The sequence below is a fragment of the Chlamydotis macqueenii genome, chromosome 9 (genome assembly GCF_036417535.1).
Source record: "Chlamydotis macqueenii isolate bChlMac1 chromosome 9, bChlMac1.mat, whole genome shotgun sequence".
NCBI lineage: Eukaryota > Metazoa > Chordata > Aves > Otidiformes > Otididae > Chlamydotis > Chlamydotis macqueenii.
The window spans coordinates 2,935,118-2,947,173 of NC_141564.1; positions in this window are offsets into that span (position 1 = coordinate 2,935,118).

The following is a 12,056-nucleotide window of genomic DNA, read 5'->3' on the forward strand; positions in this document are numbered from 1 at the left end:
AGTCCTTTAAAAAAAAAAAGACAAAAATAAAATGGATTATTTGAATGACTGGGAAAATGGAATTACTGACTTCTATGGAAGTCAGTCACTCAAGGCTTGTGTCTGAGGCAGTGTGATTCTAATTAAATGAGATGATGTAACAAGATGCTTATATCATAAATCTAAACAATTTGCTTTCTACAGAATTTAAAAATTATTATTATTTTGATTTTTTTTTTAGGATTTTCAAGCAAAATAGACGTAAAAGGATTCCCCCCCCCCCCCCCGTTCTATTTCTGTTAAATCATGTTAATTTAAGGCCTTTTTCCAAAGGTGGTGTTTGCAGGTTTTTAAGACCTGTTCAGAGTCTCCTGGGTCTGAATTACAACAGTCTTAATAGAAATTAAAATTAAACCATCCACAATATAAAAACCAAACACATTCTGTGGAAACCCCGGTAGGATTAAAATTCTCAAGGCAAATTTGGATCTATACTTTCTTCTGCGCATAAAAGGGAGTCTGATTTGTCCATTTGAAAAAGAAATTAGGTCACAGTCTTGAATGGCAGCTTTCTGAAATGCTGGAAATATCATATTCTTTTATTATTTGGAATGTGAATGTGTGGCATTTAGTGTACTTTTATCTTTTTCTTCTTCTCTGTTGGAATTATTGCGTGACAGCGTTACTGAAGACATTTGGGAGGGGAAATTATTCCATGAGAAGCTGTGTAGCAGTGGAAAGTGAGTAACCTGAGGCAAAACAAGAAAGAAATCGGAACAAGTTCAGGTCAGGGATTATTACTTTGGGAATGAACAGCCGAGAGGAAGGCAGTCGTAAGGTGAAAGCAGGGTAAATACTTCAGAGCTGCAGTCAGACCGTACAGAATACCTGTAGAAACACGTCACTCCTGGCGTGTTAATCAGGATTTTGCCAGGAGTGATGGAAATGCTTGTATTGGAATGTCAAAGAAATTTATGTTTTATCTTATGTATACAAAAAAAATGAAGGTGGTTTAACAATTGGCTTAAAAACTCATCCGGTTAAACTGGTGTGGGTCCTTAATGTTAGTGTGTTTAAATACTTTAGCTTGTTCTGGCGAACGAATCCAAGCTTGTTTCAATGCTGTTCAGGTGCACCTGTGCAGGAGAGGAAGATACAGACAATCAGAAGTTGTGTAGCAAATAAATACGCTTTCTAATGGTGGGCGCTGGGTCCAGGGACCTTCAGGTGCTAAGGCTGAGGAGATACGGAAATGTCAGGTACTTGGAGTCTGGACTGTTCACAGTCCGTGCCAGATGTCATGTCACAGCTGTGCAGCGTACAGCAAGCTGGAATGCCGTGCTGTGAGCAGGAACACAAGTAGCAGCAGATATTTACACCTGCTGCATAAGGGCCGTGACGCGGTCTGTGAGCCGAAGAGAGAAGTTCTGTTTGCCCGGTCCGTGCTCATCTGTAACAACTGTCATTCTTGATCTTCTTCCTTCGAAGACTTTCTCATGCCGGAGATGGCCATACTTTCTTTTACAGAAAGGGAACAGTAATACCAAAACAGGGTATCCTGGTTTATGCATTTTAATAGTGTCAATAATAAAAACCCCCCAAAATAATCAATCCAGCTAGCTTGTACTGAAGGGTGATCCAGTACTCTGTATAAACAACTTGGTATTACTTATCCGGTGTGTGAATCTAATCTTTAGTGCCTTCCTTTTAAGTGTGGGTTTCCTAAGTGTGACTGTGGACCTGCTACTTATTGTATTTTTACTCCTTCAACTCCAGTACCACGTGAATTCAAACTACAGCTTTTGAAATTGTTCCCCTTTTATCACTTACTGTTCATTGATTTATTTCTTGCTCAGATTGCAGACCAGATGTTCTGTCTCTTTGAACGTTAGTTTTCCATGGGAAGAATGAGGAAGGTGGGCAAATGACCTGAGATGTAATTCAGAATATTCTCGCAGTTCCTTTGTCTTCCAGTAGCATTGCTTGAGTACCTGCTGAAGCAGTGCTAAGCTTTGTATGTGTGATGGGAAGCCACCAAGCAGCTTGTTACAAGATGTTTGTTTGCATTCTACTCTAAGCAGCTGTAAATAAACATCTTTCAACAAGATCATGTTTGTATCAGGAAGGAAGAGAAGGAGGGACTCAACCTGTTTTCTTCAGGCTGCTTGTATGGTACAATCTGCCTTGGGTTATGTACCGCTGCCTGTGCTGAGGAACGGATCAGAGCGTGCCCCTTGTCTCCTTTCTGGTCTCTTGCAACTCCAGTTCCTTCCAGAGAACCCCGAGAACTCCTCACATTGTTCTGGGGAAGAGTAAGGCTTTCCTTAGGAACTCCTTTCCTTTTTGGATTAAGATTCTCTTTTACGGACCTGACTTGATGTTAAGGGAGAAGATTACTCCAGGGCCCCCCTGTTGCCAAGTCTTTGCCAAACCCCATCTGTGCAGAGGTCTTGGCCACCAGCACTACCAACTTTCTTTTTCCTCCTGCCGCTAGTTTAAAAGCCAAACACAAGGGAAAGAGATCACGTTTTTCTTACCTTTTTCTCACATTGGGATTTCTGCTTTGCCAGCATCACTGAAAAAATCTGAGAGCTGATAAATCAGCCATAGTCAGTATTAGGTGTAACTTACACCGTGATCTTCATTCCCTTTGCTTTTCACTCACCTCTGGTCCCCAGGGTAAGGGAAGTGACATTCAAGGAAAAAGAAAAGTTAGGTCAAAGCTACTCAATTTTCCACCAGAGCTAAACTGGGCTGCACAAGTCCTGAAGGACAGGTGTCTGCTTTCTAGAAAACAAATGATATATTGATTTCCTGTTAAAAGAAAGCACTGGCAGGAGCTTTCGAAACAAAAGCTGTCTTTCAGCAGAGCATTTAAACATGGGACCGCTTAACTTGTGCACGGTCCTCAGTGCTCTCCTGGAACGGCTCTGCAGTTGCCTGGCTTTGAATCCCCTCGTCAGCCTTGCCCTGGCCCTCACCTGGGCTGTGCCCAGTGCTGGGAGGTGCGCGGGGTCACCTGGCACATCGGTGATGTGTGTTTTGCATCCCTTGGCAAACTGCAGTGACTTTGAATTTCTGACGAGTGTCAGAGTCCGTTGAGAGTTTCCTTTCTTTTCTCTGTTTTCTTTTCCCTTCTTCTCTCCTAGTCACATGCAGTGTGAACTTCAAGATTCATGTCAAGTCTTCCTCCATTTTGCAACACAGGGAAGAGGTTAAGTGAGTTAGTTTTTTTGTTGAGTTTTCTTTTTTTAAACTAATTTTATTTCCTCGTTTTTTCTGCTATTAACTGCTTACATGCATTGCAATGCTCATTTTCCCCAAATCCCAACCAAAGCATTTTCCAGACAAAAGCAAACAGGAGTAAGGCATTTTAGGTTTTTAATTACTTTCTTGGATGAGTGGCAGCAGCTGTAGTGTGCTTTCCCGTTGAGATGGATATTTATATCTTGCTGCATGGCTACTCCACTCGTACCTTTGCCCAAGTGAAGCTTCAGCGGTTACTGCTGGTGTAATTGATGATCATTTAATTGCTGCTCATCCTGGAACATAAAACAGGTGGCTTTATGCCTTCTGAAATATTTTCCTGGTTTATTTTGTTTTAAATTTACACTGTTTTCTCTCAGGGTTGATTTAGCTCACAGTAGCATTTCCTGAGTGACTCTGCCTGCTGCGTTCCTCCCAGGTGATCCCTGCTGCGGCTGCTGTGCCTTCTCCCGGCCTTTGGGGACGAGGGGCTGGTTCGTGGCTGGAGCTGTTCCTTCTCGCCGCTGAGGGGAAGAGTGAGATGCTGATGTAGTGACTCAGGGAGAAAATATCTTCCAAATACAGGAAATGAGAAGACAAATTATCAATCTTTTCCACTCATGTTTGTCAGGAGCTGTATGAATAAGAGGGAGATGATAAACTTTCAGGTATTTCTCATTTGAAAAATACCTGTAGGACTTGCTTCAAGCAGATGGATATTTTACTTAAGATTCTCAGCAAGCTGTAAAGCACAGGAAAGTGATAGCAGTAAGATTCCAGCAGTTTCTTAAATAGATGAAAGAATGCTTCAAAGTCTATTTGTTTAGTCAGTCTCTCTTTTCATCTTTGTTAATTGCCAAGAAGGATGAAGTAGCATTAGTATGCACAGCTTGTGAGTTATAATCTTTAAAAGGAATCTTTTTTTAAACATAGTTGTTCACCTTAATCGTGCATTCTTGTGAGTGCTGCATGTGTGTTCACTGACATACTTTAAAGTTTATTGCCATAATAATTAAAAAAAAAGGACAAAATAAATGAAAAGATTTGGAAATTGTTTTATTAATGGAGGAGTCCTATTTTCAGACATCTGTGTCCCCATTTTTTTTTTTTGTTTAGCCCTATTGTAATAAAATAGGTAATCTTGTCAAGTGGGAAAGCTGTTAGAGTTCCTGTAATAGTTCATTTGGAAACAATTTTATTCTTAAGTTGCACAGTTGTACTACTTTGTAGGGTAATATATGCAGTACTACTTGAAAGAACTGTGTCTTTAGTAATGCAATTCAAATTTTGAGTTTTACATGTGTATCTGAGAGATCTAGTTTCTGATCCTCCAAGTGTATTCATGATAATCCTAATCTCTAAATTGAGAGTGGGAAGAAAGCTTTCAGATTTGGGCTGCTTTTTTTTTTTTTCTTGATGATGTGCTGGTGGAAATGACAGGGAGTGATTAATTTGTGTGAAACATTCATTCTTAAGATCTGAGTCATATAAAATTAAGCAGGCATTTAAAAAAAGTAATTTCTGTAGTTGTTCCAGACAGGGCTCATGAATTCCCATCTCCAAAATAAATAGGAAATTATAAAAATTATTTAAGTTATGTAGCATAACCGTGGCAAAAAGTGCCTTGATGATCTTGCAGAATGTGGACTGCCACTTTCCTTTGCTAGTGAGCTGCTTCCACTTATGTGCTGTACCACAGGCAGACCAAGCAATGTGGAGGGAAAAAAAAAAAAATATATATATATATAAAAACCAGAATGTGATAGGGCTGAATCACAGTGTGTTAGCCAATAGCATGATACCCACTATGTCCAAATTGTTATAATGTTATTTTTGGTGTCTAAAATGAAAAATAAGGTGTGAACTCAGATATATCAGATATACCAGGAAAAAAAATCAGTGTAAAATTTGCAATTAGACATGTGTCAGAGTTAGTTTCTTAGAAGGTGTGTTTGAGATGTGCGTTGCCAATCTATGGAAGAATTTATCTAGCCTAGGTATAGCTTAGAGTGAGCTTATTAATGGCTGGAGGGTTGCGATGTTTTCTCCCCACAGTAGCAGTTTGGGAGCAGTCGGGGTGGCATTATCAAAACAGTGACAAACCTTAAAAAAAAAAAAATTCATTCTCTCCCTCCTTTTTTTCCTTAGCTGTTGTTACGCATGCAGACATACAATTTTCTCGACCCCACGTAACCAGAAGCTGCCTGGAGCTGTAACGTTCTGCACGTGTCAAGGGCATATCAGTTTGGCTGCATTACAAACAACATCTGAACCAGCGGAAAAGCGATGAGGGCAGGGCTGTATTCTCTGGTAAGCTGATTTTGTGCTTTGAGTGCCTTCCAATTTTTTTTTTTTTTTTTAAGTGTCATGTAACCCTTGGTATGTAGATTAGCAGGCATGTGGGATTCTTCTCCAACAAGGCTACTGTAGCTTTTTTCCCCTTTGCACCTCAAGAATTGTATTATTGTGCCCAGATCTTTTCCTTTCATCTGGTGGCCCCTCAAGCGCTCTTAAAAATTCCTATTTCCACCTTCCTTTGTGCAGCGTCTGCCTTCCCGGGTTTCCTGCTGCATACAGAAGAGCCCAGTTTATAAAGATATAGAGCCCTGCGACTAGAAAGGAGCTCCCTCTGTCAGTTTGTCATGCTTTAAAGGATTGTGGGCACCCTGAGGAGCAGATTAGTGGAAGATTGTCTGAATTGTCAGGGTCCTGAATTCTTTTTTAGCTACTGTTGTCTTGCGTCAGCTTAGAAAAGAAAAAAGAAGGTCTGTTTATGGGGGAAGGTGATAAAGGGGCAGGAATGGTGACATTCCCTCTGTACCAGACACTGATCGCAGGCCGTGTGGAGCCCGACTTCTCAATTCAAGACATAAGTACCTGACCCAGCCCTTCGAGACCTAAAGCATGAGCTTTGAATATTTTGTGTTTCGTATTGCCCAGAACCTGAAACCGAGGAACCCGAATGTTCAATGGGATCTTTGTTCTCAGTGCGGTTTGTTTAATAACATCAGCTGTGTATCTCTTTGTCTTCCGTTGATTGCACGGGTGCTTTTTGGAGACGCTTTATTTCGTCCTCCAGCTGGGAATTGTTTTCTCCCTCTTAGTAATCCAAACTAACGGCTGGCCACTTTCTCTTATTTTGTCCTCGCACTTCTACTCATTCCCTCGTGGTGATGCCTTAGCCTGCCGAGCTGTAATGCTGCCTGGATTAAGCTGAGTACAACTGGTCAAATATGAAGGGAAAGGGCCAGAATTACCCGTTCCCTTTTATTAAGAGGGGGCTCCACTGCTTGTTCTGTGGGCTTTCAGGGGAGCTCGGAGGGTTGCTCGCGGGCTTGTGCACACTGGAGGCGCAGAAGCTGCGGTTAGCAAAGCCCCCTCTCTGGGGGGCACGGCAGTCGGTTTTACTTGCTGGTGACTTGATGCCTCAGGGATTAAGTTCCTGGAGTTTGTCAGTATTCCCCTGCTCTGTGTGACTCTTTTTGCCATCACTAGGATGTATTGCTGCAGTGACGGGGAGTGAGGAGGATGGCCAGGGCTGCTCCACCCAGGTAATTCTGCGCGTGTGCTCTCTAGCCCATTTTTAGCAGACCTGACCCTTCCAGGGAGCACTGTCACAAGCTGTACATATGGCCAACACGTGTGCTGTGGCTGCGGTGCCTTTGGGACGTGTTAGATCCCTGCCTTCACGTGAATCATCCGTCCAGCAGAGGTGCAGGAATTCCGCTGCTGCTGGACAGGCTCAGGTGTACGCTGTCGAAATGACTGAGCTGCCTCACTCTGTGGCAGACCCTTGCGCAGGCCAGATGTTTGAAAGTCCCAACCAAATGTCAAACTCTCAGATTTTATCGGATCAGGATTTTCCCTGGCGAAAGCTGGCTGGCTGACAGAGGAGGTAAAGTATCGCTCGTGGCTGTGCTGGGGAGGGCTGATCTGAGCCAACAGCTTCTGAGCTTGTACCCAGCACAGCTCCTACAAATCCTGTTAAAACTTTGGATTTATTTCAAGCATCATTGCTTGCTACGCTGTGGATAGGAGTGTAACCTGCTTTACTGCTCACCATTGTCGTAAGAGAGGGGGAAGTGAGTGATGCCACGGTCACACTTGCCCTGAATAAACTGGTGCAAGCCTATTCCTAGCCTGAACTGGAAAAGTATTTGTGGCTGAGCAGCCGTGGGCCCTGCGTTCACCGCCAAACATAAACTTGATGAGGCTTTTATATACTTTCCAGCAGCTTCAGTATTGTCTCAGGTGCGTTTAACTGTACAGCAGTTGCTATAATTTACAGTGGCCAGAAAATTCAGCCAAACAACCTGTTTTGTGCTTAGTCTATCCAGGTTTTTATACTGTAGGGTGTGATCTGATGTTGCTTTATGTCGTTCCTGCCTGTGGGAGACGGTACTTCTGGGAATATATTTCTGGGTCATGAGATATTGCAAGGATACACAGGATTAGAGCGATAACCAGCTCTGTGTCTACAGTATCACTGTTCCCGGTCTCAGTGGGTAATAAATAGTTTCACAAAGCACAGCACTAGTCGATACACCTACTAAGCCATCTGTTCAGGACCACTCAAATGGAGTTGGTTAAGTGATTATCCCCAGGTGACTGTTTATATTTTAGAGGATCTGCTTGTCCTTTAGATCCTTAACCTTTAGACAGGTCCACATAGCGATGCCATGATTTATTTTCTTTGTGTGGTCTTGACCTTCTCCTGGCAGATTTAACATTACCTTCTGCAAGAATGTAGCTAACGCTAGAAAGGAATGACTATAAGTGAGTTTCTGTGCTTTACAACTGCTAGTTTTATATGTGAGTTTTTTGTAATCTCTGCTATTAAGCTATCGAATTCAGGCCTAATAATCCACGGAGGCTGGATGGGATTCGTGCAACACTGTAATGTAAGAACTGTGGTTTGGGATAATACTATTTCAAATATGCTAACTTGCCTGCTTGCCTGCCTTTCCTCTCCATTTTGTCTGCTATTGGCTTTTTTCTCGAGTCTTGAAAAGCTGTAGGAATCAGGTTCTTAGCAAACAAATTTTCTCTGTAGGAGCCTAGAGCCCCTCTTTGAAATTGAGGGAAGAAATCTTATAGACTGGAATAAGACACAGTGAAAATAAAGTGGTTTGGGGGGATTGTTTCCTGTTAAAATGAATAGTGCAGCCTCCAGTGGGTAAATGTAACCGGGCTTACGGTATCCGGATGCCCTACGTTTCTAATGGAAATGCAACACGTACCGCAGCCGTGTTAGGTGGGCCTAATGAAAAGCGACTCCTGAGACTCCGCACCTGGCGGGCTCGGAAAAAGGATACTGTGACTTGGGCAAGGCATGAAGAACGGGTTAGTTTCCCTGCTTTAGAAGTGCTGATCCCTTACGGTTCACAGCTGAATTGCGTATGGATGGGGACGCGTGGGAACACTCGCCCCACTGCTGTTGGTGGGTTGTAGTCCATCACGGGGTGCTTCAACTTTTCACCGGAGTAGCGATGCGAAGGAAGATTGTGCTGTCAGTAGGACAACTTGACAGATCTTATCTCTGTGTGTTTGCAAATAAGTTAGAACTGTTCCATGTATATTTTAAATGAGCCCTATGATTTCTTTCCTAGGCTCTTAACTTGCTTTGTGGCTTCAACTTTTTCATCGTAGCCTTCATTTGATAGCCTTTAAATCTGTATCTGTGGGCTGCTTGGAAAAATTGAACCAGTTGTGACATCTGTAAAGTAGTCAGCACTATAATGGCCAATTTTTGATGCAAGATGCTTTGTGCTTTTCAGTAAAGAATTAAGTTTTAACTTTCTTTTTTTAAATGATTATAAAAGGAGAGGTTGCAAAATGCCTGACAGCCTGTCCCTCTGTGTTCATGAAGAAGCTTCCAGCTCTGGGCCTGTGCTGGAGGCAAATCCAAGCGAGGGTCCTGGTCTGCAGTAGCTATGCCTCAGGGCTGCACACTTTGCTTTTGGGAGATGTTTCTAATAATCTTTGCCCTGGTTTTCTGCTCGTGAAATGAAGTATAAGGATATTCTAGCCTCTACTCTTCTGTCTGGCCGGTAAGAGGCACAGCTCTCATGTTACCTGCTGGGGGCTGCCGTGGTTGTGGACGAACAGTCAACTTCTGTAAGTTTTAAATGTAAGCATTTGTTAACCATATAGAGAGCTAAAACTGTGAATCACAGGCTGCCATTCGCTTTCAGGCTTGTTCAGGGAAATGGAGGTGGTTCAGCACCAGTAGTGATGGCAGCTACTCCCATCGCTCGCTTCCCAGTTGCTATTTGTTGTTTAACAAAGAATTTCTGAATTGTCTAGTGGGATGTTTTCTTCTCTGTATTTCTTGCTTTGTTCTCAAGGGCAGTTTCTGTGTGCTGGGACAGAAAAAGATGATATTTTGATTTCTCTATTGCATAGAAACATGGGATTACAGTCTAAGAAGAAAGCGTATTTATTATGGTGTCTTTTTCATCAGCAGATGTCACAGGAATGAACAAAGAAGGTCAACACCATTATCTCTTTTGCAGATGGAGAAACTGTCTCCGTAGTTATTGCAAACGAGGAAGCTGTCTCGCCTTGCAGATATTGCCTGGAACTGGCTCTGCAGCCCATAACTGAATTTGAACTTGCCTGAGAATTTATTCTTTTCTGTTGCACCTTTGGAGCCCATTTAACCTTTTAAAGGGATTATTTCTCCAACAGTAAATATGAAATATTATTGCAGAGATTGCCACATCCTTTTTATTAATTACTTTTGAGCTTTTATTATATATTTGAAATGGAAGTGTTTTAATTAAGCTGCTCAAGTCTTCAAAATTGGCAGTATTTTCCTACCAGTATCATAGTAGCTAATGATCAGAAATAGTGTTGTTCTGAATAATTTTCTCTTTCTCAACACAGAAACTTGCCTGTAAGAAATGTAGGGATTATTTTTTTCATTTTATCTGAGCTCTAAATGTCCAGCAGCCTCAATGGAGAAGCTTTGCGGGGCAGGCAAACAATGGGAAATCCCACGTCAGGCGACCCTCTGCCCATGAAGTCCTGCTGAAACATGAAGCTGATATGCTCCAAGCAGCTGAGCTTTTGTGCTTTCAACTGGTAATTTTTACACATGGCTGACTTAGAAAACTGATGGTTTGTTTAGGGTTGGTTTAAGACAGAGCGCTTAAAGAAAGAGTAGGAGATGAGTAAGATTAAAAGTGCAATTGTGTATAAATATGGGTGTCAGGGTTAACCACATCTAGCATTTAAAGGACAAGTTTTGGAAAGAAAATTAACTTTCCTGCTTCAGGACCCAACCTGATCTGTGTTCCAAAGGTGAGACTCCACTGAGTAGCTGCATGCCCTCACTTTTGCCTGATGCAGGCGTTTACACCGTCTCTTCTTGAAAGTCTTCCTTTGACTTTGAGAGAAGAAAGTATGAAACAAGAGGACCACCTGCTTGTCTGGCCCTTTCTGAAGCCATGTTCCTGTGGACGCGTGGGTGTGTGTGGAGGGAAGGGAAGGAGATATACCTGTAGGTGTAAAATACCGACGACCAGTGAGTGTCTCTGGTCTCGGCCTTTGTAGCTGAGTTCACCATCTGTAAAATGGCATTTATGTCTTTTCCAGTTACAGCAAGCATGTACCAGTATGGTAATGCAGCTCTTCTCTGTACAGGGCTGTGAAAGTACCGTAACGTTTGTTCTTTATCTGGGGAAGGCATGTGGAAGCCGGAGAAAGGGAATCTCAAGGCCTGACTCATTTTGGGGAGGAAGAAGAGGCAGGCAGGGGTGGGGAATAAATCCAGGAACTGACTCAGATTTTCTGTACTCTAGTGAGGGATTCGAACCATGAATGATTTAAACTCATTAAGTTTGAATCCCATCCCAAATCTCCGCAAATTTTATGCTGCATTTCTCTTGCACATTTAAGATAAATGATTAGTTTGCAACAGCAAGATCTCTTCTGTCTGTCTGAGGCTGCCGAAGGAGCCTTCGCAGAGCTCATCCGTGGCAAAACGTCTCGGTTACCACCAGTGCTGTTTACGTATCTTGTTCCCGTTGCCTGCCTGTCTGCTGCCCCTTCGCCCCAGAAACGACCCTAGAGCAGCTTTGATTTTTAATAGCGAACGTGAAGCAGCCTGTAAGAAGAGTTGGGGACTTTTGTGGGGAAAGTGCTGCGTACATATAAAAGATGGTGACATCGAAAGGCTGTGACAGCCTTTTCAAAGGTTAGCAAGCATCTCCCACTCACGCTCGCAGGGAGTCTGCCAGATTAGATATTTCTGTCCTGGCCTATCTCTAAAACCATAATGACTTTTATTTAACCTTAATGTGGATGCCTTGAACGTTTCTGTGGGACTTCCACTGTCAATTCAGCATTAAAGTGCCATTAAAGCAAAGTGTTACTGTAAGGAGCAGTATCTGCCAAACATTTCTCAGAAGAGCACCGCGCTTTACAAGATGGGTAAGCGTTCGCTCTTTTCCATTTTCATGTAAAAGTCAGAGATAAGTCTTTTTATTGATTAGACACAACAATAGAGAAGAGAGGTGTGAGAACTGTTGGCAGGACTTTTTATGATGAGTGGGATATCAGTATATATTAATTTTCTGTTCATTGCACTACGGCGTCCAAGATGAAGCTTCATTGGTATTCAAGAGAACGTCATGTGAAACTGCACAGGAATACAGGACACTTCCTATATAAAATTGCCAAATTCTTCAGACTGAAATGGTGACTCCTGGCTATAAAACTACATTGCAGAACTCTTTTAACAACTTCTAAGTGAACTGTACTTGATATTTTTATGTAGCAGTGACTGTATCTTTATTCTAAACTCCCTTTTCAAAAGCAACATTAAT